Raw genomic sequence first — 26,383 nt, forward strand, 5'->3', positions numbered from 1 at the left:
CTTTTAAGTACACAATGGGGTTTATTTACTAAAGCTGGAAAGTGCAAAATCAGGCTCCCTTCTGCATAGAAACCAATGAGCTTCTAACCCCAGCTTGTTCAATTAAGTTTTGGTAATAAAACCTGGAAGCTCATTGGTTTCTATGCAGAAGGGAGCCTGATTTTGCACTTTCCAGCTTTAATAAATAAACCCCATTGTATACTTAAAAGTGGGGTATGCCTGTATATATATATATATATATATATATATATATATATATATATATATATATATATATATATATAATGTTTTTATAATTTAAAAATGATCTGAAAAAATATATAAATCATAGGTATTAATTTATCTTTAGAACACACACATACATATATTATATATATAGTTTGCAGACCATTTATTTTAGCCTAGTTTTATTTGTCTATGATAATATGAACTAATCGATTCAAAAAAAAAAATATTGTAATCAATTATGCTACCCACTTATCAACTCTTTTCTGAAATATCTAAATATTCCTAATTTTATTAGGACATCTCCCCAATATCTGACACCTTCCAAGGATTGAATGACACATCAAATCATAAAGTATGTTATTACTAATTCATGATAAAAGTAAATTCCTATAAAAATAACTATTGACAATTATATTGCTGCCACAATACCAAAAAACACACGAAGCTACAATAAGCAAGCAAGTCTTTATGTATATGATTTATTTGTAATGTCTCCTTGCCATGGATGGACTGGTGAGCTATATTCTGTCTTTCAATACAAGGCTGTCTGTGTTCTATCCTATAAGATTATTATTAGTAGTATTATCGGCACTAATATATGCGATCAAGTCGATTGCGATTAGAAATTAGTTTAATACATTCTGAGTACTTATTATAAAATCCATATCCATGCAGGGTTTTATAGTATTGGGTTATTCTATATTATTTACAACATTTTAGACATTATATAAAACAAATCCTGTAACATGTCTGCATACAGAAATAGACTATGCAGGGATTTTACAACATCGCATTACATATAATACAACAATCTGAACTACAGATCCCAGCATTCCAGGTAGGACAAGTACTGGGGAATAATAAAAGTGACAAATAATAAACAAAATCCATCCGATGTGTGCAGCACAGCATCGCTCCAGTGTTTCTACATTGTATCCAGATCTTTCCTGTAACATTCCCTCTGGTATGACATATTGTAAAGCGATGTGGCTGTAGCAGGCTAGAAAAGCTTATGTGTAACAATGTAATAATAAGACACAGGAGAAGAGATCTCACCAGCTGAGTTTGTACTCCGGGCACTGAGATGGGCACTCAGTTGTCCCTTGGCTGTAGATGCCACATGTCTGGGCACATATGAAGTGAATTGCCAGGCTGCAGTCTATAGGCAGTTGTACTGTGTGGGGATGTGTGTCTACTATACTGAGTTGTCCCAGCCTAATGTGCACTGCCATGCCAGTTTGAGGGTATAGTGCCAGTCTGAGGGTGCAGTGCCATGGAAGCGAGTGCAGAAAATGTGGGCAGAGCCAGAGAGTGTGCAGAGGCATAAAAATGTGCAAATGGTGGAATGGCATAAAATGTGTGAAGAGAGGGTGCAGTGCCTTGGAAGGGAATTCAGAAAGGGTGCAGTGCCATGACGGATTGTGCAAAGGGTGCAGTGTAATATATTTGTTTACAGAGAGTGTGCAGTGCCATGGAAATGTGTGGCAGAGATGGATCAGTTGCTTGGAAGTGTGTGCACTGTACAGAGAGGGTGCAGTACCAGAGTGGGTGCTGTCAGAGAGTTGAGACGAGAATAATGTACAGGGTGCAGGCAGTGCCAGCATGTGTGCTGTCTGAGTGGAGTGCAGGGTGCAGGCAGTGCCAGCCTATGTGCTGTCTGAGTGGAGTGCAGGGTGCAGGCAGTGCCAGCCTGTGTGCTGTCTGAGTGGAGTGCAGGGTGCAGGCAGTGCCAGCCTGTGTGCTGTCTGAGTGGAGTGCAGGGTGCAGGCAGTGCCAGCCTGTGTGCTGTCTGGGTGCTGTGCAGGGTGCAGGCAGTGCCAGCCTGTATTCTGTCTGAGTATAGTGCAGGGTGCAGGCAGTGCCAGCCTGTGTGCTGTCTGAGTGGAGTGCAGGGTGCAGGCAGTGCCAGCCTGTGTGCTGTCTGAGTGGAGTGCAGGGTGCAGGCAGTGCCAGCGTGTGTGCTGTCTGAATGGATTGCAGGGTGCAGGCAGTGCCAGCCTGTGTGCTGTCTGAATGGAGTGCAGGGTACAGGCAGTGCCAGCGTGTATACATGTGCAGCTCTCTGTGGCTGAGCTCAGCTCTCTCCTGGCCTCTACAGACTGAGGATCAGGTTTATTCCTACACGTCAGCCTTTTCCCAGCCCAGACAGCATTTTTGCACAGCCAGAGCACTGCAATACTCTGAAAACACAGTGTCAGTCTTTATTCCCCAGGACTATTATTAAAGCTGACCTCCAGCCAGATGCAACACCCCATTTAATTGGTCTGTGTGTTCCTTTACAAATATATACATTTATTTGTACATGAAACTGTATCCGAATCTGTCTTAATATCAGTCTTTTATAATCATTTGCACTGCAGTGCTTAGACTGGGAGAGGGAGGGGGTAACACAGGGAGTGTATGACTCTACCGCAATCACATATGCTCTTAGGGTTTGATTTACTAAAGGCAAATAGATTGTGCACTTTGCAAGGAGCAGCAGTTGCACTCAGCAAAAGCAGTTGCTTCAGAGCATAGTAAATGAGCAGAAGCTTTTAGCATCCAATCATGTGCAAGCAAAATTGCTGTTTTTTTTTTTTTGCACATGATTGGGTATTCTTTGTGAAACTTTACCTCATTTACTAAGCTCTGCAACAGCACTTTGAAAAGTGTGCAGTTTATTTACCTTTAATAAATCAAACCCTTAGAGTGTATTTATATCTATCTATCTATCTATCTATCTATCTATCTATCTATCTATCTATATATAAGTTATTTATTTATTTCTTTAAGTCATACTTTTAAAGCGGAGCTCTACCGTAAAAAAAAACATATTAAAAGCCAGCAGCTACAAATACTGCAGCTGCTGACTTTTAATAAATGGACACTTACCTGTCCAGGTTGCCCGTGATGTTGGCAGAAGATGATGAGCAATCGCTCGTCTCTCGGCTGCCCCCGCCGCCATCCTCTGTCAGGGAATCAGGAAGTGAAGCATTGCGGCTTCACTGCCCAGTTCCCTACTGCGCATGCGTGAGCCACGCTATGCGTCTTCACTGGTCCCCGTTTGTTCTGGGAACTGTGTGTTTCCCAGAACACAACTGGGGGGTGGGCACCTGCAGCTATGCCTGGAAGTGGGTGCAGATACCTGTATTATACAGGTATCTGCACCCCCTCCCCCGAAAGGTGCCAATTGTGGTACCGGAGGGGAGGGGAAGGAATCCACTGAGCGGAAGTTCTACTTTAGGGTAGCTTTAAAGGCAGCTTCAATTGTTCAGGAAAGCTGCAATTAAAGAACAGAGGGAGGGACATTTTTTTTAAGTGCATTGACATACAACGGGTTGATTAACTAAATGAAAATAGACTGTACACTTTGTAAAGTACAGTTGCTCCAGAGTTAGTAAATGAGATGAAGCTTCACTTTGCCAAGAATACCCAATAAAATGCAAGGGAAAATTAAAAAAAAAAAAGTTTTTGCTTGCACATGATTGGATGACGGAAGTCAGCAGAGTTCTCCCTCATTTACTGAGCTCTGGTGCAACTGCTCTTGCAAAGTTCACGGTCTATTTGAATTTAGTAAATCAACCCCAATGCACCATCCAGACCTTAAAGTGGAACTCTAGGACAACTTACTACTCTTACAGCTGGGGGAGAGAGTGAAATAAGAGAGGGGAGGGGAGGGGAAAAAAGAGAAAATGCCGGGAAGACTGGACTTAAAAGGAGGAATAGAAGAGTAAGAAGAGCTGAGAAAAGGAGCTCTCTCCCCTCTCCTATTTCACTCTCTCCCCTTCCCTTCTTCTTTACCTTCCTTTCCTTTTGGTTCCTCTCCCTTGCTACTCCCTATCATATTTATTCTGTTCCTTTTTCTTCTTGTGTTTCAGTCACTTGGACTATCTTTATCCTTTTGAGGCCACTATTTGACCATTTGGCTTATCATACGTTTTTATCTGCATGCATAGGGGCCTACCCATTCCTCACAGTTGGTGGGGTGGAGTATTCCCGCGGGCTCCCAGGCCTTATGTTGTCCCACCGAGCCGGTGTCCTCCAATTACAGTTTCTGGGTGAGTGAGAGATATGCCTTCATGAAACATTATGGTCTATATATATATATATATATATATATATATATATATATATATATATATATATATATATATATATATATATATATATATATATATATATATATATATATATATATATATTTTTTTTTTTTTTTCTATACAATTCACAAGTTATGGACAATTAACAGCATGCAATTGACTTCTCTTGCTCTAACTCCCCATGTCATATCCCCAATGGGTTGAAAATGTAACTGTATTTGTTTGTTCAATATAATATATTTATAATATGTTATAAATATTTTAATTTTACTGATAAACATTTATGCTATTAATATATACCTATGTAAAAAAAAGTTTATGCATTAATGTTTGTATACATGTGTGTGTATTCAATTTTTATTTATGTAATTATATAATTTATGCAGCACTAATTGATGCTTCATCTGTAGAACTCATACAACGTCATATTGTGCTATCTTCAAGGCCATGACGAAGTGGCACTGTCCACGAAACGCGTAGGCCACATTTCCATTAACTGTTGGGAATTTGCACACCCTGAATTCAAACGCAGTCGTACAAACTGTATTGTATTTTCTTAACTGTTTTATAGTTAATAAAATTGGTTATTTTTTCGTAAATGTATTATTGTATTTCATTCGTTTACACTTCTCAATCAAAGTCCCATCCAGTTCCATACATTTTTTTGAAATATAGTTTCACAGTGTAAATATGAAATGTGAGGTCTTTTTGACCCCAGATCTCATATTTAACCCCCCTGACGGTATTCCCGAGTCTGACTCGGGGTGGATTTTTTATACCAAGAGCGGTATCCCCGAGTCAGACTCGGGACTGCATCGCTGGATCCAGGAGGAGGTTTACTTACCTTCTCCCTCGGATCCAGCGTTGTCTCCCCGCTGTACGAGCGAGCCGTGTCTCGCTCGATGCATTACATCGCCGATCTCCGTGCCCTGCGAGCGTTGCGACGCACGGGCACGGAGATCGGCGCCAAATTCAAAAAGTGAAACAAACAGTAAACATACAGTATAATGTAATCTTACAGATTACATTGCTGTATGTAAATATTTCACATCCCCGTTGTCCCTAGTGGTCTGCCCAGTGTCCTGCATGCAGTTTTATATAATAAAAACTGTTCTTTATGCCTGGAAACTGGAGATTGCCCATAGCAACCAAAACTGTCACTGTACATCAAAAATGATTTTAGACCAGCTAGAAAACAGCGATAATAAATTGGAATCACTCGCAGAATTGAGCGATAGCGATTTGTGGGGAGATCCGTCATCAAATACTGAAAAGTAATGACAGTGACAATTCTACAACTGAACAAATTTCAGTGTTTTTGATTTGATTACATTATTGAATAATTTTTATTATTGTTATATTATTATTTGGTACAATTATTTATAATTATTTATTATATTATAATTTATGATTTAATTTTTCAAACTTTATCATACACGGGATGTCTGCTAGACTCTGGTTTGGACAGATTTAAGAGAGTTATTCCTAAGAATTGCAGGACTACAATATAAAACGCCAAATTTTCATGCAAAATAATGGTACCGCTTTTAGCACCTAAAATCCGAAATAATCGTACCGCCAGGGAGGTTAAGAGGTCCTGTCATGCTTTTTTTCTATTACAAGGGATGTTTACATTCCTTGTAATAGGAATAAAAGTGACACAATAGATTTTTTTAAAAAGAACAGTGTATTAATAAAAAATAAAAGGTAAAATAAATAAGAAAAAAACCCCCAAATTTTTAAACGTGCCTCATCCCGCTGAGCTCGTGTGCAGAAGCAAACACATACTCGAGTAGCGCCCCATATGAAAATGGTATTCAAACCACACATGTGAGGTATGTACATGATCAGTAGAGCGAGAGCAATAATTCTAGCCCTCGACCCCCTCTGTAACTCAAAACTTGCAACCTGTAGAATTTTTTAAACATTGCCTATGGAGATTTTTAAGGGTAAAAGTTTGTCGCCATTCCACAAGCAGGTGCAATTTTGAAGCGTGACATGTTCAATTTACTCGGAATAACATTATCTTTCACAATATAAAAAAAATGGGCTAACTTTACTGTTGTCTTATTTTTTAATTCAAAAAAGTGTATTTTTTCCCCAAAAAATGCACTTGTAAAACCACTGCTCAAATACGGTGTGACAGAAAGTATTGCAATGACCGCCATTTTTTTCTCTAGGGTGTTAGGAAAGAAAATGTATAATGTTTGGCGGTTCTAAGTAATTTTCTAGCAAAAAAAACAAACAAAAATGTAAACAACAAATCTCAGAAATAGGCTCGGTCCTTAAGTGGTTAAGGGAACAGGATCAGTTTTTTTTTTCTTCTTTGGATTAACAAACGCTTTAAGATCTTTCACCCTTATTAGGACAGACAGCATGCACATTTGGTTTACAACTGCTAATGAGATCTGCCAGCACAGTACAGCCAGGGTTAATTATGGTAAACATAACTCCCCAGCTCCTTTCTCAATATTACATAGAATGGGAAAGCAAGATAGTAGAATAATAAAAAAAAAAAGTAAAATGGTAAGCAGCAATTTTTTTATATTTTCTGCCATCTCAGTTTTGCCATCTGAATAAGAAAATTTAACAAATACATAAAGTAGGAAGAGTTATCCCAATTTGACTGCAAAACACTGACTGGGGAAAGGAGCTGATCATTTGGAAAATTATACCAGTAAGAGATTTTAAAGGTGCCCAGACATAACAAGCAATACAAAATACAAGTTTATTACAACATTTCATAACACAATAAAAAAACATAGGGTACAGATAAAACAATTAACAACCTGGTTTAATAGAAATAATCAAAACATCCTTGTCTATCCCACAACTAGTAAGTACAGCATATGAATAATTAATGTGCTATTGCTTCTCCACTATCCAATCAGCAGGCTGGGGACAGGGACTGCTGTATCCCTTTACACCATTTCTAAACCCAAATACAAAAATATATTATATTGCAGCTTACCATCACCTAGATGTGGTGGCTGTATTGTGTTAGTTTTATTTTTCAAGGCTTTTTTCCCCTTATTTTCATTTAATAACACACTTCCTGTCTTACGGTGGCTATGCTCACTGCTCCATTTTATCTATGAGAGAACCAATGGCAGAACTACCAGGGTAGCAAAGGTCGCACTTGTGACGGGGCCCTGATGTTCCGCCACTGTCGGGGGGCCCCAGCTGGGTTGTTAGCTGCAGGGCTCTGAGCTGAGAGCATCTCTTTCACACAGCTCAGAGCCTGCACTGACAGTTCCCTCCCCCTCCTTGCTCACACGGATGGGAGAGGAGAGAGACAATCTGCTCTTTTTCCTCTGCCCTCTACTCCTGTGTGCACCATGGGAAGTGTGAAGCTAAGCAGCTGAATTTTATCATTCAGCTGCTGGGTTTCATGCTTCCGTGTTGAACAAGGGGAAAGACAAGAAAAGATAATTAGAATAGAAAATGCAATAAATGATGTCTCCACCCCATGAGGCCAGTCAGTTATTCTGTTCAATATTTTACTGAAAGATAACTTATATCCAAGGGTCCCATATTTTTCCAAAAAAGGGAATTGTGTCTTGTAATGTAGCCAACATTTTTTAATTTATCATTTTCCATGATAGCTTCCAATGTAATAGTGGGAACGGGATAGACGGAATCCTCCATGATCTAGCAATTTCTATCCTGGCAGCAAAGAATATAAAGGAAATGAAACCCTCGGGCATGTTTACCAAATATAGTAGTCTGCGCCCTCCTGTCTGCATCTCCTATGGGAAGCGCCTGGGACATGGGATGCTAATTTTGTAGGTACCATGTACCAATGTAACAGTACTTTATAGTTAGCTTCAATCATGGTGGTATTTATGAAAGACTTTGAGACCTTCTGAAACAGGTCGTGCCATTCTGAGAGATCTTGGTTCTTGTCCAAATCCCCTTCCCACTTCACTGGGATGAAAGTATTACTTTTTTTAAATCACATTTGCTACCATATAGCTCTCTCCCCTAAACAAATTACCGTCATTTATTCCAAACTCAACTTTCTACCCACACCTCACTCTTATGTTTCCAAGTTTAAGAGCAATCTTGGAGCTGCCAAATTTGGCCCATGATTACTACTACCTCCATAAACATAATGGTGTTAATTTACTAAAATTGGAAAGTTTAAAATCTGGTCTTTAAAATCTTTAGAGGCAGCAAAAGCATTGGAGATGTTATGCACATGTGGTGGGCCTGCCCTATGTTAAACACATTTTGGACCAGGGCTCAGCTTAATACACAATTTATTCACCTGCTCCCTCCCGAAAGACCCTTTGTTTGGGCTCCTCCTTTTAAAACCTCATTTCCCCACTAAATCACAATTTAGGTTGGATACTTTTGTATTACTGACAGCTAAATAAAATACTACCAAAGCTTTGAAGAAACAATGTGTACATTTTACAGAAGTTCTTTATAAAAAATAAAAAAAACTCACTACCATACTTGCTGACGAACTCACAAAAAGTTCCTCATTGTACTGAATCCATGGATCTAATATGCCCAAACATTACTCTCGCCTAACCTCTTTATAACATATCAGTATGGAGGGTAATCTTGGAATCTTATTAAAGACCATTAGCATGTATTTTTAGGGTGGAAAGGGGAGCAGCCTTTTCTCAACATGTTTTAAACTTTGCTTTTTAAGGAGGACATGAGAAAATTACAATTTCAAGCAGCATCATAAGGAGAATGAGATTGACCCAGTATTCCAAATGCAGGAAGTGGGCCAACCTGGATATATAAGAAGAGCCCATGATCAATAAGCATGTGTAAGAAAGTTCTAAGAATTCATAGGTTCTGTTGATGACATCTATACATTGTTAATTCCGTTTGAACACTGGTAATTGCCAAGAGCCAAGCAAAAATATTTTTATCGTTTCTTATAATGCAGCCCAATAATGGTGGACTGTGACAACTGGATATTATTTTATTCCTGCACCTTCCCATTGGAATTGAATAGGCCAGTGGTCTCAAAACTGCAGCCCAGGAGCCAGATGCTTGCTTTTATCTGGCTCTTTGGGCACTATTTCATCCACTGAAACCAACAATGAGGCAAAATCCTGGCTCTTGGAACCCCAATGAAGGGGCACAGTTCCCTCCAATGACACCAACAACGGGGCACAATTCCCTCCAATGACACCAACAATGGGGTACAATTTCCTCCAATGACACCAACAATGGGGCACAATTCCCTCCAATGACACCAACAACAGGGCACAATTCCTCTCAATGACACCAACAATTGGCCCCAATGACACCAATGATGGGGCAGAATTCCTCCCACTGACACCAAATATGGGGCATTGTCTTTTCCCACTGATGTTAGGACCTTTTCTACCCCCCAATTATCACAGTCCAGCCCCTCTAAGGGAAAGTAAACTGGTCCCCTTTTTAGAAAGTTTGGAGACCCCTGGAGTTGACAATTAGAAGGATGGGGCTTCAACAGCAGCAGGTTATGGATTAGTTTAATGATTTTTAAATAACATCTATTAGGTAGATTTATTCTCTTTATTTGTCCTGTTGACCACTGTCTCTGGAACTGAAATGTTTTATTGTTAATGGAGCAGGAATACAGTGGAAATATTCTAATAATCATAACAAAGCGGGCATTTCTCTTACTTTGGAGAATTTTCCCCTCATTTGGGTGTTGTGTCTACAGGGCCAAAAGTGGTGAACAGATGGCAAAAAAGAAAAAAATCTTAACAGTGGTTTCAACCTTTCCCTATTCCAAAATGAAAAAAGGTATTTTTATAAACTTTAACCCTACCCAATGTCACTAAACTCAGATCGATGACAATGCAACCATGGCTTCTGTCATAAATACAAGGCAAGTAATGCAAGTATGAAGGTAAGCATATATTGGGCATTGAGGAATAGTGACAACAATGACTCTTAAGCTACCTCTCCAGTTTAGATTTTCATGGAACAACAAAGCTATCACACCTGGCTACTACAGTCATTATAGAAAAACTCCAGATATGCCATTTTTTACATAGTTATATTGGTCCAGTTCGAACCAATGTAACTATGCATAAACCATACCTGTGAGATCCCTCTAGAAGCTGCAAATTAGTTTAGTATACACAGCTACTCCAGTGATCTCCACTAGCTTCTGGTTATGGGGGCCATTCAGAGAAGGCTTTGCATTTTCTCAGTGAATACAAAGTATGTCTACTACAGTTACTTCCAACATTTATTGGTATCCCCCAGGTATGGTATATGCATAGTTACATTGGTCAAAGCTTGGCCCAGCTTGGACCAATGTAACTATGAAAAAATGACATGCCTGGAATTCTTCTTTAAAGATTTGAAGTGGAAGAATCCTTTATTTTATGCATCTTGCCTTTACGATCAGAAGAGTTCAACATCGCCAACATGTTCCTTTCAGATTAGTGGTACCCTGACCGGGATCATTCTTGCTAGCTGTTGACTTTTTCACATGTTCTTGATTTAAAGGCAGAGAAATGCATCCAGATTTCCACCCAAAGTCATGTTCTACTGAATGATCACCAGCATGAACCTCTAATTGCGTTGGTTTTTCAGACGGTTGGTGTGTGGCTTCAGCTGAAATCAATCCTATTTGACATAATCAGAACAAGAACAATATCTGCAGGCTGGAAACCTTGATGGTGCTACAAATAAAACACATATGCGGAGGAAGAGGTTTAGGATATCCAGGGGACCTGCTCTTGCTAGTCTCCCTCCCACTGGGATCAGTTAATGGAGTACTCCCTGTATGGAAATGATCGAGAAGTAAACAGAAGCTCAAAGGCCAGCCGCTGTTTATCTTCCCATCTATAGGACCGCACTTGTAGTTATGTGTTCGATAGACTGCCAACAAATATGTAACAAAGCTTCAATGGGGCCCTGATGTGCAAAGCTGAAGTAGGGTCAACAATATGTATTATACAGTATACCAAATGTATGAGCACAGGAACCTGATGAATATACCCTAATAGAGGACCTATGGTGCCCTATTTCCCTTTATTTTCCTTCCTAGATTGTAAGCTCTAGTGAGCAGAGCCCTCTGATTCCTCCTGTATTGAATTGTATTGTAACTGTACTGCGCAGACTGTTGGCACTATATAAATCCAGTATAATAATAAAAATAATAATATTCCAACTGTGAAATGTGTCACTGTTACTTTACTTTTTCTGGTAACCCTTAGCCCTTGTACACACGGTCGGACATTCCGACAACAAAATCCGTCGGATTTTGTCAGAAACTGGTGTTGCATACACACGGTCGGACAAAGTTGTCGGAAAATCAGATTGTTCGGGAACGTGATGATGGTATGTAGTTACGACGGGACTACGTTCAGGCTAGTAGCCAATAGCTTTGGTCAAGGAATTTGATCTGGGCATGCATGGCACTTTGTCCGATTGGAATTCTCTACAAACGATCGGACAAAGTCCTATTGGATCATGTTGTCGGAAAACTCTATAGCCCAGCTCTCAAACTTTGTCGGTCGGATATTCCGACGGAAACAGTCCGATGGAGCCCACACATGGTCGGATTATCCGACAACACGGTCCGATCGGACATTTTCGGTCGGAATGTCCGACCGTGTGTACAAGGGCTTAGGGGAGAATTTATTAAAAACTTGCTCTTTGTTCTGCAAAACTGCATATACATTTGTTCTGTGCAAATGTCAGCAAATCATATGTTATTAGGCTATTTTCTCTGCAGGTCAGATTTCCTTCATTCATAAGAATAGCGTAAGTCAGGAAAATACTGCATTATAGCCACTAGATGGAGTGATGATGATTGTAAATAAATATTTCCTATGGTCCTCAGCTCTGTCAAGTGGCCATAATGTGGCAAAAGATCATGTGACCAAATGGCAACATGTGGTTGACTTCAGGAGAAATGGGAGCTAAAAGTCGTTCTAAGGACAAGGTAGGTAACTGTATACTGTCTGTAATTTTTATATTAGAACTTACTTAGAACTTGCCTTAAAAAAAACACTAGAGGTGTTATGGTTTAAGGCAGGCCATACATGACGCAATTTTCTTTCCTTAAACCGCCCCAGGGGGGGGGGGGACAGATAAGCCGAGCTTTCACTTTTGGGTGGAACTCTGCTTTAATAATTAATATCATAGTATATATTTAGCCCATGGAGTCATATGGGTGGAGTTGGGTACCTTGACCTGTAGAAATGAAAGGTTAGAATTGCTGTTCCTGCTACACAAATTAGATAACACTAAAAGATTTTTCCTTGTAGGATAGCTTGACGTTCTCCTAGGCAGATAGACCATATCCCCTGAATTTGCTGATAGTTAGATTAGAATGTCCTTTTATATAAATAGTCAATTTAATCCTGGAAACTGGAAAAATGGTGATGTTTTAACAGATTCAAATAGGTCACCAGTTGCTAAGCTGGCAATGTGTTCATAAAAGCATGATATTATTAAATATCGCTCACTCGCACATATAATGGGCAGGGGGTTTCCAGAGGGCTCTTACTGGGGTTAAGTGTACAACTGTCAGTCACCATATAAAGCCCTTGTGTCAGGTCATTCAAAGTATATGGACTTTCCCTGGGTATAATGAGGATAGTATTACTTCAAGTGAATGCTTCTAGGTGACAAGTCGTAGTCATAGGAAGAAGGATAGCACATGATTGTGTGGCACATAGGGATTGAAAGAAGAGAGGTGTTGGAGGAAAGAGAAAAAATATTTACAATAGGACAGTTATGAAAAAAATACCTTCTAGGCCACACTTTTCATAAAGACATGCTATAACCCTCTTCCTTCTGTTGGCAGTACAGTACATTTTTTTGTATATTTTGTAATGAAATTGACACACATGAGTAATAATTAGCTTTTGGTTAAACCTAATGCCCTGTACACACGACCGGTTTTCTCGTCGGAATAAACTCTGAAGGTTTTTCCGACTGAGTTCCAACGGAATTCCGCTATACCTGTCTTGCGTACACACGATCACACCGAAGTCTGACCGCCAGGAACGCGGTGTCGTACAACACGTAAGACGGGACTAGAAAAACGAAGTTCAATAGCCAGTAGCCAGTAGCGTCCGTCTCGTATTTGCTTCAGAGCATGCGTCGTTTTTGGTCTGTCGGAACAGCATACAGACGAGCGGTTTTCAGTCGAAAATATTTGGAACATGTTCTCTTTCTAGGTCCTTCAGAAAAAAAAGTCACACGATCGAAATATACGATGAAAAGCTTCCGCCTGATTTTTTCTGCCAGACATTCCGCTCGTGTGTACGCGGCATTGGTTTTGCCTAAATTCCGAACATAAAAATCAGCACAAGGGACATAACTTAAATCTAACTTACATTATGTAACTAAAGCATTCAGCTTTTTTAGCCACAATAAGTAGGCTTAGCCAGTAAGGAGCACTACTACTACTACTACTCTACTGTATCATGGTAATAAACATCATGTTCTCAGTAGCACAGTAGGGCTGGTAGATGCTATAATTGTTTTTTCCCATGAAGATGGGTTTAATATATCTTTGAACTCTCATATTCCTCTAGTCTAGTGGTCTCCAACTGAGGCTGGTTGGCTGGATGCAGCCCTTTGCCTACCTTTAGCTAGCCCTTGGGGCACTATTCCTGTCATTGACTCACTGGTATGAGGCATTATTCCTTCCACTGACACCATAACCGGGGCACTATTCCTCCCACTGACATCAACAATGGGGTACCATTTTTTCCATTGACACAAATGGTAGGGAATATTTCCTCTCCCTGACACCAACGATGTGGCTTTTTCCTTCCATTGATGCCAGCGATGGGACATACTTCCTTCCATTGATATAAATGTTGGAAAACGATTTCTTCCACTGATATCAACAATGATGCATTATTCCTTACACTGACACCAATGATGCGGCACTATTCTTACCACTGACACAAACAATGGGGCACTATTCTTCCTACTGACACCAACAAAGGGACAATATTCTTTCCACTGACACCAACAATGGGGCACTATTCCTCCCACTATCACCAAATATGGGACACTATTCCTCCCACTGACACCAATGATAGGGCACTATTCCTCCCACTGCCACCAATGATGGGACACTATTCCACCCACTGACACCAATGATGGGGCACTATCCTTCCCACGGACACCAATGACGGGGCACTGTTCCTCCCACTGAGTCTAATGATGGGGCACTATTCCTCCCACTCACTCCAATGTTGGGGCACTATTTCTCCCACTGACACCAATGATGGGGCACTATTCCTCCCACTGATACCAATGTTGGGGCACCAATACGCCCACTGACACTAAAAATGGGTCACTATTCCTCCCACTGACACTAATGATGGGATATTATTCCTCAATACTAAAAAAGGGGGGAATTGGGGAACTTGGGGCTTTGAGTGAAGCCATGGCTGGGTAAAGTCATGTGCCTCCATCCCTATCATCTGGAAATAAAAGCTTCACCGTGGCAGGGGGCAGCCGTAGTGCAAAAAGGAAGAAAGTGGGACTTTAAATGAAGCTCAGGATGACAAAAATTAGTAAAATGGTGGAAAATAAGGATTTAATAATACGTAAAAACAAGTTTACATACAGTTCATTCCATGTATACAAAAATGCACCCATAACATGGTGTCAATCTGCAACCTGGCAATAATTGATAATAACATATTTACAACCATTGATATTCAAGGTAAAATAAAAGGGACCACCATACTCATAGTTGGATACAAATGTTGAGATAATAGCAACTGCACTGTCAATAGGCTCAAAAACCCAAATATGTTAGAAGAAGTATAAACACATATCATGATGGTTGTGTAGTTCATACACCAGTAGCTCGACGCGTTTCGCGGCTTTAAACCGCTCTTCAGGAGCAGACATGTAAGATATCTGCAATAGGAAAATATTTGTAGGTAAGTATACTAAATCAGGGTAGGGGGGGATGGATAAAGCCCCCCAAAAAGCCCGTAGAAAACAAAAATGGCTTACAAATATGTGTGTGCTGGAAGGCAGGGCGCCAAGGACCTCAAGCCACCCCAGAGCATCAGTGTCGGGAGCCAAGAGGGCATGTATAGGGCGGTGATCATCACAGGCAGATGTCCGGACGAGCTCCGAGCACCCCTAGTGTGAATGTGGGAATTGGTGAGATGTAGTGAAACCAATAATTAAAAACCAAGAACAAAAAACAAACCACGACAGAAGAACGATTCCTCCTCTTTCTGACCATGGGCAATGTAATTTTATTACTACCACTGACCGCCAAGCCTGAGGCAGCTTCTACTCCCACTGGCCGCAGTCTGATCCCCCCCCCCCCCCCCCCCAGTCTGCAGGACAATAAATTGCAAGACAAAACCAAAGAAAATGCCCACTCAACTCACCAACCAGCTTGCAACCAACCAAATTGTCTAACAGTTTACATTAAAAGCAGTGGTTTAGTTTGCACACATTTGAAAATACATGCGAAAGCTGCAGAGCCACTTCACAGCACCCCAGTATTTTCTGTAGTCCTAACTCTATACATTTTTGAGAGCTTCTACAGTGGAAGCACATGCATTATAATGGATAGGCAGAGGGCAGGGGAGCCTGTAGGGAGCCCACCTCTCCTTAAAGGCAGAGGGGAGCACTGGACACCCAGAATATAGCACTATGGCAGCAAAGATGTCCAGTATGTCCATTCACCAGTATTCTAACAGTAAAAACAAATGCCCCCCACTGATAACTGGCCTTTACAGAAAGGAGCACATGGAAGGGCAACTGTAAGACCTTGTACACACGGTCTGACATTCTGGCAACCAAATCCGATTGTACTTAACGTGATGACGTTATTTCATTAGGACGGGACTACATTCAGGCTAGTAGCCAATAGCTTTGGTCTAGGAATTTGATCTGAGCATGCGTGGCACTTTGTCCGTCGGAGTAGGCTACACATGATCAGAGTATGTCCGATCTGAGCATTTTGTCGGAAAATTTTACCGGCAAGTTGGAAAAGTTGGTCCGTCGGATATTCCGACGGAAACAGTCCGATGGAGACCACACACAGTCGGAATATCCGACAAAACGTTCCGATAGGACACATTCCGTCGGAATCTCCGACCGTGTGTACAAGGGCTTAGACAGGATAATTCAGTTTGTTGCAAGCCGGTTGGTGAGTTGAGCTGGGAATTTGCTTTGGTTTTGTTTTGCATGCATTGCCTTTCCATGTTCTCCTTGCTTTGAAGGCCAGTTATAGGTGAGGCAGTGGCCAGTTGTTTGCACTAGGATAATAAACTGGCCCTTTGATTGGAAAGTTTGGAGACCCATGCTCGAGTGCATTGTGTATGTGTTACCATGGTTATGGAATCAGCCTCTGAAGGCAAAACTTTTTTTCCTGTTTCATTTGGAAATAGAGAGTAAGGAATGGTTCAACCCATGTCAGTTTTTTTACCATCTATGTCTCATTCAAGAGATTTCCCTTCTCTTTTTGTCCCGTAGGCACGACAAGAATGGAGAATATCTATCTCTAATGTTAGAGAAAGCTCCTCTTAGCTGTCCTTGGAGCAAGTGTCTCCACTGGAACATTTCTTCCCTATTCTTATCTGGTGACAAAATAAAATTTGTAATTTTTTTTCACTTTCATTCCCCCTGACAGTGGTCACCAAAACAAATACATAGAGTGGATCGTCTAGAGGGGACAAAGACATCTATACAGTCCTAGCACAAGAACAAATGGGGAGCTGGATTAAAATTTTGTAAGGGTCAATGAAGTTGTCCCTGTGTACACTGGCTCCATTTCACCCCACAAAACGTGGAAAACCCTCATCAACAGGGGAAGAACCCAGAATTGAGAATCTGCATAACACAATCCAATGAGAGTGACAAACGAATGTGAAATGCCGCGTACACATGATCGAATTGGTCCAGCAAACAATCCGGCAAACAACCTGCCGGACTTTATAACGAACGGGCTTGGCCACACACAGACACTCTGAAAGTCCAGCGATTTCTAACGCAATGACGTACAGCACGTACGACGGTACTAGAAAAAGGAAGTTCAATAGCCAGTAGCCAATAGCTTCCTTCTCGTACTTGGTTCAGAGCATGCATCATTCTTAGTCCGCCAGACTAGCACACTGACGAACGGATTGGCTGAAAGCCAAGTCTGGCGGACAAATTTTGAGTCAAAACTACTTTCTAAGTCCGCCGGACTTTACGATGAAAAAGTCCGCTGGAGCCCACACACGATCAAATTGTCCGGCGTACTGTGGTCCGGCGGAACGAGTTCGCTGGACAATTTGATCATGTGTAAGTGGCATTAGAGTAATAATAAAATCAGATCATAGCAAAAATAAAACAAAGCCTTCGGGGGGGGGGGGGGGGGAGGCAAATACACTTCCCTTAAGAGGGCTTAAGAAGGAAGTTAGTACCAGTGCCCATGATTACATCACCATATTCCCCTAAACATTTGCAGGAGATGTCTGTTCATGTTAATGTGCTGCTACGTTCATGGAATGCTGGACAATGTATGAACATAATATAAAACAGAGGCATAGAAATAACAAAAAAACAATAGAATAATTGGCTGATTAAAAATATTTTTTCCATATTCAGAGTTTAGCTTTAAGTCAGCATTAGTATGAAATAAAATTATATTATAGACAATCTAAATTAAATACAATTAAATATATTAAAAAAATATCAAATTGAATTAATGAATTAATTCAAATGCATGCAATTCATTTATACACGATAAAATATCCAGCAATTAAACTTTCTTTTATCATAATAAAAATATAAAAAAGCAGTAGTTAAAATGGGTATGCACTAAACTTATAACAAAAAAGGTAAACTGACTTGAAATTTCCCAGAGATAACTATAATGTGAGTACAGGAGATAATACAGTGCACTACATCGTGATAACATTTATAGACCATGAAGACACATAACAGGAATGAGAAGCCTGCTCAGAATTTACACTATGTATTATAAGTCTGTAATTCCAGGTCTGATGATATGGAATGGTACTAAATGACCAAATATAGACTGCCTTCAATTGACATTGTACCCTTTTGCATTTATGAAGATGACAAAATCATGAACACTATTTGACATTGTACGTTTTTTTAATAAAATATGGCTATACCGCCAGCAAAGCGCCGCTGCCCCAACATCATTGGAAATAAACAATGCCCCATCTTTAGTGTCAGTGGGAGAAATTGTGCCCCATCATTGATATCATTGGGCCCAATTGTTATGTCATTGGGAGGACTTGTGCCCAATTGTTGGTGTCAGTGGGAGGAATTGTGTCCCATCATTCATGTAATTTTGCCCATTTGTTGGTGTAATTGGGAGAAATTGTGCCCCTTCACTGGTCTCAGTGGGGGGGGGGGGGGGGGGGAATTATGACCCATCATTGGTATCAGTGGATGCAGGGCTGATGGAAGGATTTTTGACACCCTAGGCGAAACCTCATTTTACAACCCCCTCCCCTTGGCTCCGCCCCTGACTCCATCCACTGTCCCCTGCCCATGTATACAGTGGAGGTGGCAGGTGGAGATTTTTTCGGCGCCTCGCCACTGGTTTTTTTTTCAGCCATGGTCTACAGACCTGCACCTGCACCTCTGGACCCGGCCTGAAGACAAATAGTAGTGACACCAGCTCACTTCCTCACACCAGCCTTGGTCCACAGGTGCATAGACAGGCTAGGTTAGAAATGGACAGGCTAGGGTAGTATATGGATAGGCTAGGGTAGTATATGGACAGGGTGGTATATAGACAGGGTGGTATATGGACCGGCTAGGGTGGTATATAGCCAGGGTGGTATATGGACAGGCCAGGGTTGTATATAGCTAGGGTGGTATATAGCCAGGGTGGTATATGGATAAGCCAGGGTGGTAAATAGCCAGGGTGGTATATAGCCAGGGTGCTATATGGACTAGCCAGGCTGGTATATAGCCAGGGTGGTATATGGACTAGCCAGGGTGGTATATGGACATGCCAGGGTGGTATATGGTCTAGCCAGGGTGGTATATGGACAGGCCAGTGTGGTACATAGCCAGGGTGGTATATGGACAGGCTAGGGTGGTATATGGACAGGGTGGTATATAGCCAGGGGGGTATATGGACTAGCCAGGGTGGTATATGGACAGGGCCAGGATGGTACATAGCCAGGGTGGTATATGGGCTAGCCAGGGTGGTATATGGAAAGGCCAGGGTGGTATATAGCCAGGGTGGTACATGGACAGGCCAAGGTGGTGTATAGCCAGGTTGGTATATGGACAGGCCAGGGTGGTATATAGCCAGGGTGGTATATGGACAGGCCAAGGTGATATATTGCCAGGGTGGTATATGGACAGGCCAGGGTGGTATATAGCCAGGATGGTATATGGACAGGCTAGGCCCTAGCCTAGTGGGGGGAGAGGGGGAGATAATGAGGGAGAGGGTGAGGGGAGGAAGAGAGGTGTAAGGAAAAAGAAGGAGGGGAGGGGTAGAGAGAGAAAAAGAAAGGAGGAGGGGGAAGAAGGTGCAGAGCACAAAGTGATGGGGACGGGGGGGGGGGGGTTGTTCCGGGGATTGGAATCACACTCACCAATTATGTCTCCCCCAATCAGTCCAGTGTTCCTCAGGGCTGTGGAATCTTTAGTTTGAAAAGTTCCGCTCAGCTGTTCACAAAATTCCTCTCGCAGCACAGAGCAAGTGCATGGCATGCATGTGGATGGAGTGTGGGTGTGGGCGGGGTTGGGTGGGCACAAATGGGAGGCGTTGTATTGGATTGGAGGAGCAGCAGAGTGAGGGCGGGGTTAGGAGGACAGTGGAGACAGAACACATCCGGACTCCTGTGTGAGCTGACTTTCCTCGTCCTCACTGTGTGACTATGACAGGAGGCCAGAGGCTGTGAAGCGCCGGACATAGAGATATACCTGCTCTCCGTCTCCACACTACAAGTCATGGTGCCTGGGGAAGATGCTCCTCCTGCAGCTGCCCACATAGACTCCGGCCTTGCTCTGCTTGCTTGTTCATCCTTATCACTGCCCGGCTCATCCTGTGGCTTGTCACCCCGCAAACCGCAATGGAGCGCCAATCTGCTCAGTGCTGCTGGTGTGTAATAGCAGGGAGCAGTGCGGAGACACTTTGTCAGCAAGGGTTTAGGCCCCTCCTATCCTGCCGCCCCAGGCGGCTGCCTGTTCCGCCTAATGGTTATGCCGGCCCTGAGTGGATGAGATAGTGCCCCAAGGGCCTGATAAAAGTAAGCAAAGGGCCACACCTGGCCTCTGGGTCACAGTTTGGAAACCACTGTTCTAAAGCCTAAAAAGAGAGGTGGTTCTGCCACATGGAGGTAGTAGGTGCTGAGCATTGCTAAAGTGGCCTTTTCCCCCTTCTTCCCTTTCTCCCATATTCCTCCTATTCACCTCTTCTTCCTCCACCACAATCTCCTTCTATGTGATTATGGCATGAGGAGAGGTCTGGGCCCATGGCTCATCATTTTGGACTTTTGCTCCACTATTTACTAATGTTAGGAACATAAGGATTAAAAATAGTCCATGTTGATTGAGAGAATGAAAGTCGAATTCCAGGTTACCTTAACCACTTAAGCCCCGGACCAAAGACCAGAGCACTTTTTGCGATTCGGCACTGCGTCGCTTTAACTGACATTGTGCGGACTGTGCGGCCATGCGTTGTGGTTCCCAAACAAAATTGGCATCCTTTTTTTTCCTACAAATAAAGCTTTCTTTTGGTGGTATTTGATCACCTCTGCGGCTTTTATTTTTTTTGCGCAATAAACAAAAAAATAGCATTATTTTTTACTTTTTGCTACAATAAATATCCCAAAAAAATATATAAAAAACATTTTTTTTCCTCAGTTTAGGCCGATACGTATTCTTCTACATATTTTTGGTAAAAAAAAATTGCAATAAGCGTTTATTGATTGGTTTGCGCAAAAGTTATAGCGTTTACAAAATAGGGGATAGTTTTATGGCATTTTTATTAATATTTCTTTTTTTTACTAGTAATGGCGGCGATCAGCAATTTTTATCATGACTGCGACATTATAGCGGACAAATTGGACACTTTTGGTGCGATTTTGGGACCATTCACATTTATACAGCGATCAGTGCAATTAAAAATACACTGACTCCTGTGTAAATGTGACTGGCAGTAAAGGGGTTAACCACTAGGTGGCGTGGTAGGGATTAAGTGTGTCCTAGGGAGTGATTCTAACTGTGGGGGGGAGGGGCTGTGTGTGACAGGACACTGATCACCGCTCCCGATTACAGGGAGAGCTGATCAGTGACACTGTCACTAGGCAGGACGGGGAAATGCTTGATGCATTAGCATCTCCCCGTTCTTCCTCTCCGTGAGACAATCACACTCGCGGACCTCGCGGCTTATGTGCGCGCCCGCAAGCTGCTTCTTAAAGGGCAATGTACATGTACATGATTCTGCCTGTATGTGCCCTTCTGCCACAGTATATGTGCGTGAAGTGGTCCGGAAGCGGTTAAAGTGGTTGTAAAGCTTAGGTTTTTTCACCTTAATGTATTCTACGCATTGCAGATGCAAAACCTACTGAGCTGCAGCTCCCCCCTAGACCCCCCCCCCACCCTTTTTCTTACCTGAGCCTGAGCTAGTCCAGCGATGTGCATGAGCGCAGCAGCTCCCACTGCTGCCTGTCTCCTCATTGGACAGATTGGACTTACTGGTTCCCACTGCCGCCAATCAAATCCTGTGACACAGGAGTGGGGGGGGGGGCAAGTCCCACAGTCTGTGTCAATGGAACCAGCAGCGGGACTCAGGAGTGAGCACGCATGGGTACCCCCATGGTAAGTGGCTTTCTGTGGGAGCACCCGATGAAGAGGAGGGGCCTGGAGCAGCGGCAGGGCACCCCAAAAGAAGAGGATCGGGGCTGCTCTGTGCAAAAGCATTGCACAGGACAGGTAAGTATAGATATGTTTGTTATTTTAATAATAAAGAAAAAGCTTTGCAACCACTATAAAACTGCCCCTCCCCCCTTCCTAACACTTTTGCTAACAAACCTGAGTAAGAAAAATGTATATACGTACCTGTTTTCAGGCCTCCTGTGTCAGCCAGTGGTGGAGGCAGGGGAGAGGAAAGAGAACATTGGCAATGGCCAGCAAAGCCTGGAGGGGTAATGTCACCCATAGGCTTCAATGGCTCATCTTTCTTACACAGGTTAGTTAGCATACGTATTAGGAAGGGGGAGGGGGCAGTTTCAAAGAGGAACTAAAGGGGTTAATTCTCTCCTTTCCAAAGGTCCCTCACCAGCATCTTTTTCTGTATGCAAGGCTTTAGCTGTCTTCATTGGCTGGTGTAGAATGATGTCACTCCTGCACATATGCAAGAGGCTGTCATTTTGGTATGCAAAGACCGGCCTGGTGCATGTGCAGCTCAATTTACAGCATCAGAGAAGACAGGCAGGTAAGGGCACTTCATTGCAGATGAGACATAGCATGCAGGTAAAAAATGTGCAGAAGCAATGTGCCGTCATTGCTCTCATTGGCATTGTCATTGGTGACTCTTGTCAATGGTGACATCCCAGTAAACATTCTCTAGCCTTCTGTGGATATAGAACAGTCTGCACCCCTCCTTTGTCAAGAACTCCATTATTTACCTGCCATGAAAAGGAAGAAGAAGAAGAGTTCTTAGAGAGGAAGAGTTAAGCTGGCCATAGAAAGAGCGATTTTCTTTCCTGCAACCACGGGTTTCCCTCATCAATACATTCAGGGGTCAGGGAAGCCATTCCCACCGAAAGGACACAATAATTACTGCTAACTGCTATAACAGCCACTAGTAATAATTGCATGTACAATCCAGCAAACTGGTTGTACCCAAGTTGGTCAATCGATCAATTTGGGTACATTCAGCCTCCCAATACATGGTTTTAATCTCAGCCGGACCCTGCTGAACCGGCTGAGATTCGAACCATCAATGGCCGGTTTTATTCTACCAACATGTGAAATTTGAAGGACCTATGTAATGTAATGTAACCACTTAAGGACTGGAAGATTTTCCCCCTTAATGACCAGACCATTTTTTGCGATACAGCACTGCATCGCTTTAACTGACAATTACGCGGTCGAGTGACGTTGTACCCAAACAAAATTGATGTTCTTTTTTTTTCCCCAGAGCTTTCTTTTGGTGGTATTTGATCACCTCTACGTTTTTTTTTTTTTGCGCTATAAACAAAAAAAAGTGACACTTTAGGGGAAAAAAAACCTATATTTTTTACATTTTTGCTATAATAAATATCCCCCCCAAAAAAAACATTTTCTTCATCAGTTTAGGCCAATATGTATTCTTCTACATATTTCTGGTAAAAAAAATCACAATAAATGTGTATATTGGTTGGTTATTGCAAAAGTTATACCATCTGCAAAATAGGGGATATAGTTATAGCATTTTTATTATTCATTTTTTTTTTTACTAGTAATGGCGGTGATCAGTGATTTTTAGTGGTACTGCGACATTGCAGTGGACAGATTGGACACGTTTGACCCGTTTTTGGGACCAGTGACATTTATACAGCAGTCAGAGCTAAAAATATGCACTGATTACTGTATAAATGTCACTGGCAGGGAAGGGGTTAACACTAGGGGGCGATCAAGGGGTTAAGCGTTCCCTAGGGAGGTGTTTCTAACTGTGGGGGGAGTGTAAAGACTGGAGGATAGAGACCGATCGTTTCTGATCACTAGGAACAGCATCTCTCTCTCTCTCCACTTTCCTGTCAGAAAGGGGATCTGTCTGTTTACATTGACAGATCCCTGTTCTGGCTCTCTGAGGAGTGACCACGGGTGGCCGGTGGACATTGTGGCTGCCGGCCATGCGCATCGGCTCCGCAGTCATGCCCCCTATAGCCCTTCAAGCGGCTGTCGTACACCTATGGCAATTCGCACAGGGGAGCAAACCTGTCAGCGTATATCAGTGGCGGCTGGTCGGCAACTATTTAATAAAATAATGATATGCCCACTTTTGCTTTACTTTTGGTACAGTTCTAATATGTTAAAATAATTCAATAAACAAAAGGGGTCAGACTTGATGGACCACTTGGTCTTTTCATGGCTGTCAAGCCCCGTACACACGATCAGAAATTCTGCAGGCAAAAGTCAGATGTGAGCTTTTGGTCAGAAATTCCGACCATGTGTATGCTCCATCGGACTATTGCTGGTAGAATTCCAGCCAGCAAAAGATTGAGAGCAGATTCTCTATTTTTCGGTTGGAAAAAGTTCTGACCGGAAATTCCGACACGCAAAATTCCTACGCATGCTCTGAAACAATTCGACACATGCTCGGAAGCATTGAACTTCATTTCCTCGGCTTGTCGTAGTGTTGTACATCACCGCGTTCTTGACAGTCGAAAGTTTAGAGAACATTTGTGTGACCTTGTATATGCAAGCCAAGCTTGAGAGGAATTCCGTCAGAAATAACTTGGATGGAAAATGCGCTCGTGTGTACGGGGCATTACTCTTCTGTGTTTCTGTTAGTCTGCTCTTGGCTGCAGTGTGGGCATATGATGGATACAATCAGGGTAGGGTAATTACAGCTGCCATTCGATGTTCTGTACACATTGGGGGCTCATCCGGGATTTCCTGCACAGGTCAGGTGAAGGAACGGATGATGTCACCACAGTGTGAGAAGAAGAAAAAAAATCTACACCAGAGGTCTTACAATAATAGCCTTGCTGCACTGATTAGAGATACAATCAAATAACAAACTGAAAATAATGTCAGCCCAATACCAGAACTGCTGCAGAATAAAAGCATCATTGCTGTAAAAAAAAAAAACACTATATAAATGTAAAAAGCTCTAATGGTTTTCCCGATGGAAATTCTGACGGGATTTCGCTGAAGCTTGTCTTGCCTACACACGGTCACACCAAATTCCGACCGTCAAGAACGCGGTAATGTACAACACATACGACGGGACTATAAAAAGGAAGTTCAATAGCCAGTAGCCAATAGCTTCCATCTCATAGTTGAATCTGAGCATGCGTGACTTTTTTGCACGTCGGAATTGCATACACACGATCGGAATTTCCGATAGAAAGTTTTTCCGTCGGAAAAATTGAGAACATGCTATCAAAAATTTTTGCTGGCGGGAATTCAGCCAGCTAAATTCTGATGGAGCATACACACGGCCGCATTTTCTGATGAAAAGCTCTCATCGGTCTTTTGCTGGCCGAAATTCCGATCATGTGTACACAGAATTAGTCATATTCCTCTGTCGCTTAGTCACTATGGTAGTCATGCAATTATACTCATAAAGATCTGAATAGAAATTCCTTTTCCTTTTATATCTGTTGAATACTGAAAGAGGGATTTAAAGGGGTTGTAAAGGCTCGTGTTTTTTTCACCTTAATGAATTCTATGCATTAAGGTGAAAAAACACCTTGCAGTCACCAGCCCCCTAGCCCACCCGTTTTACTTACCTGAGCCCCGAATTTCTGTTGGCGTGTCCCCGCCGCCCCTCTCTCCACGGGTTCTGGGCTCTTGATTGGATAGATTGATAGCAGCACAGCCATTGGCTCCCGCTGCTGTCAATCAAATCCAATGACACACGCACTGGGGGGGTGGGGCCGAGTCATACATTCGGCCTCTACGGGCGCCGAATGCTGGACTCGGGAGCGCAGCCGCAAGGTAACCCCCTCGGGTGAGCGCTTCTCCAAGGGTCTTATCTAATGCAGGGAGGAGCCGCAAGAGCCACCAGGGGACCCCAGAAATGGAGGATCAGGGCCACTCTGTGCAGAACGAGCTGCACGGTGGAGGTAAGTATGACATGTTTGTTATTTTTAAAAAAATTAAAAAAGATCCTTTAGTATCACTTTAATTATGGAATTATTCAGGTAGATGTAAACTCAATCACTAAAATCACAGTCAGTAAATAAACTTGCTTCTGGGTTTGGGGTGCCTGAGACCCATTTCCCGATTGCCTAAAAGGAGAAGCGATCCTATTGGCCTAGGAGGAGGAGGGAGGAGGACCGAATGGCCAACCCACCAGCCGCAACTCGGAGGGGAATCCTGCTTCTGCAGCAGCTGATGTCTCCATGACTGGCCAGGGGCTGAAAAAAAGCAACACATCCCTTCTCCCCGCCGGCCTCATCAAGCTG

This window comes from Lithobates pipiens, unplaced genomic scaffold, assembly GCF_037356315.1.
Source record: "Lithobates pipiens isolate NorthernLeopardFrog02 unplaced genomic scaffold, aLitPip1_a1.2 Scaffold_18, whole genome shotgun sequence".
Lineage (NCBI taxonomy): Eukaryota > Metazoa > Chordata > Amphibia > Anura > Ranidae > Lithobates > Lithobates pipiens.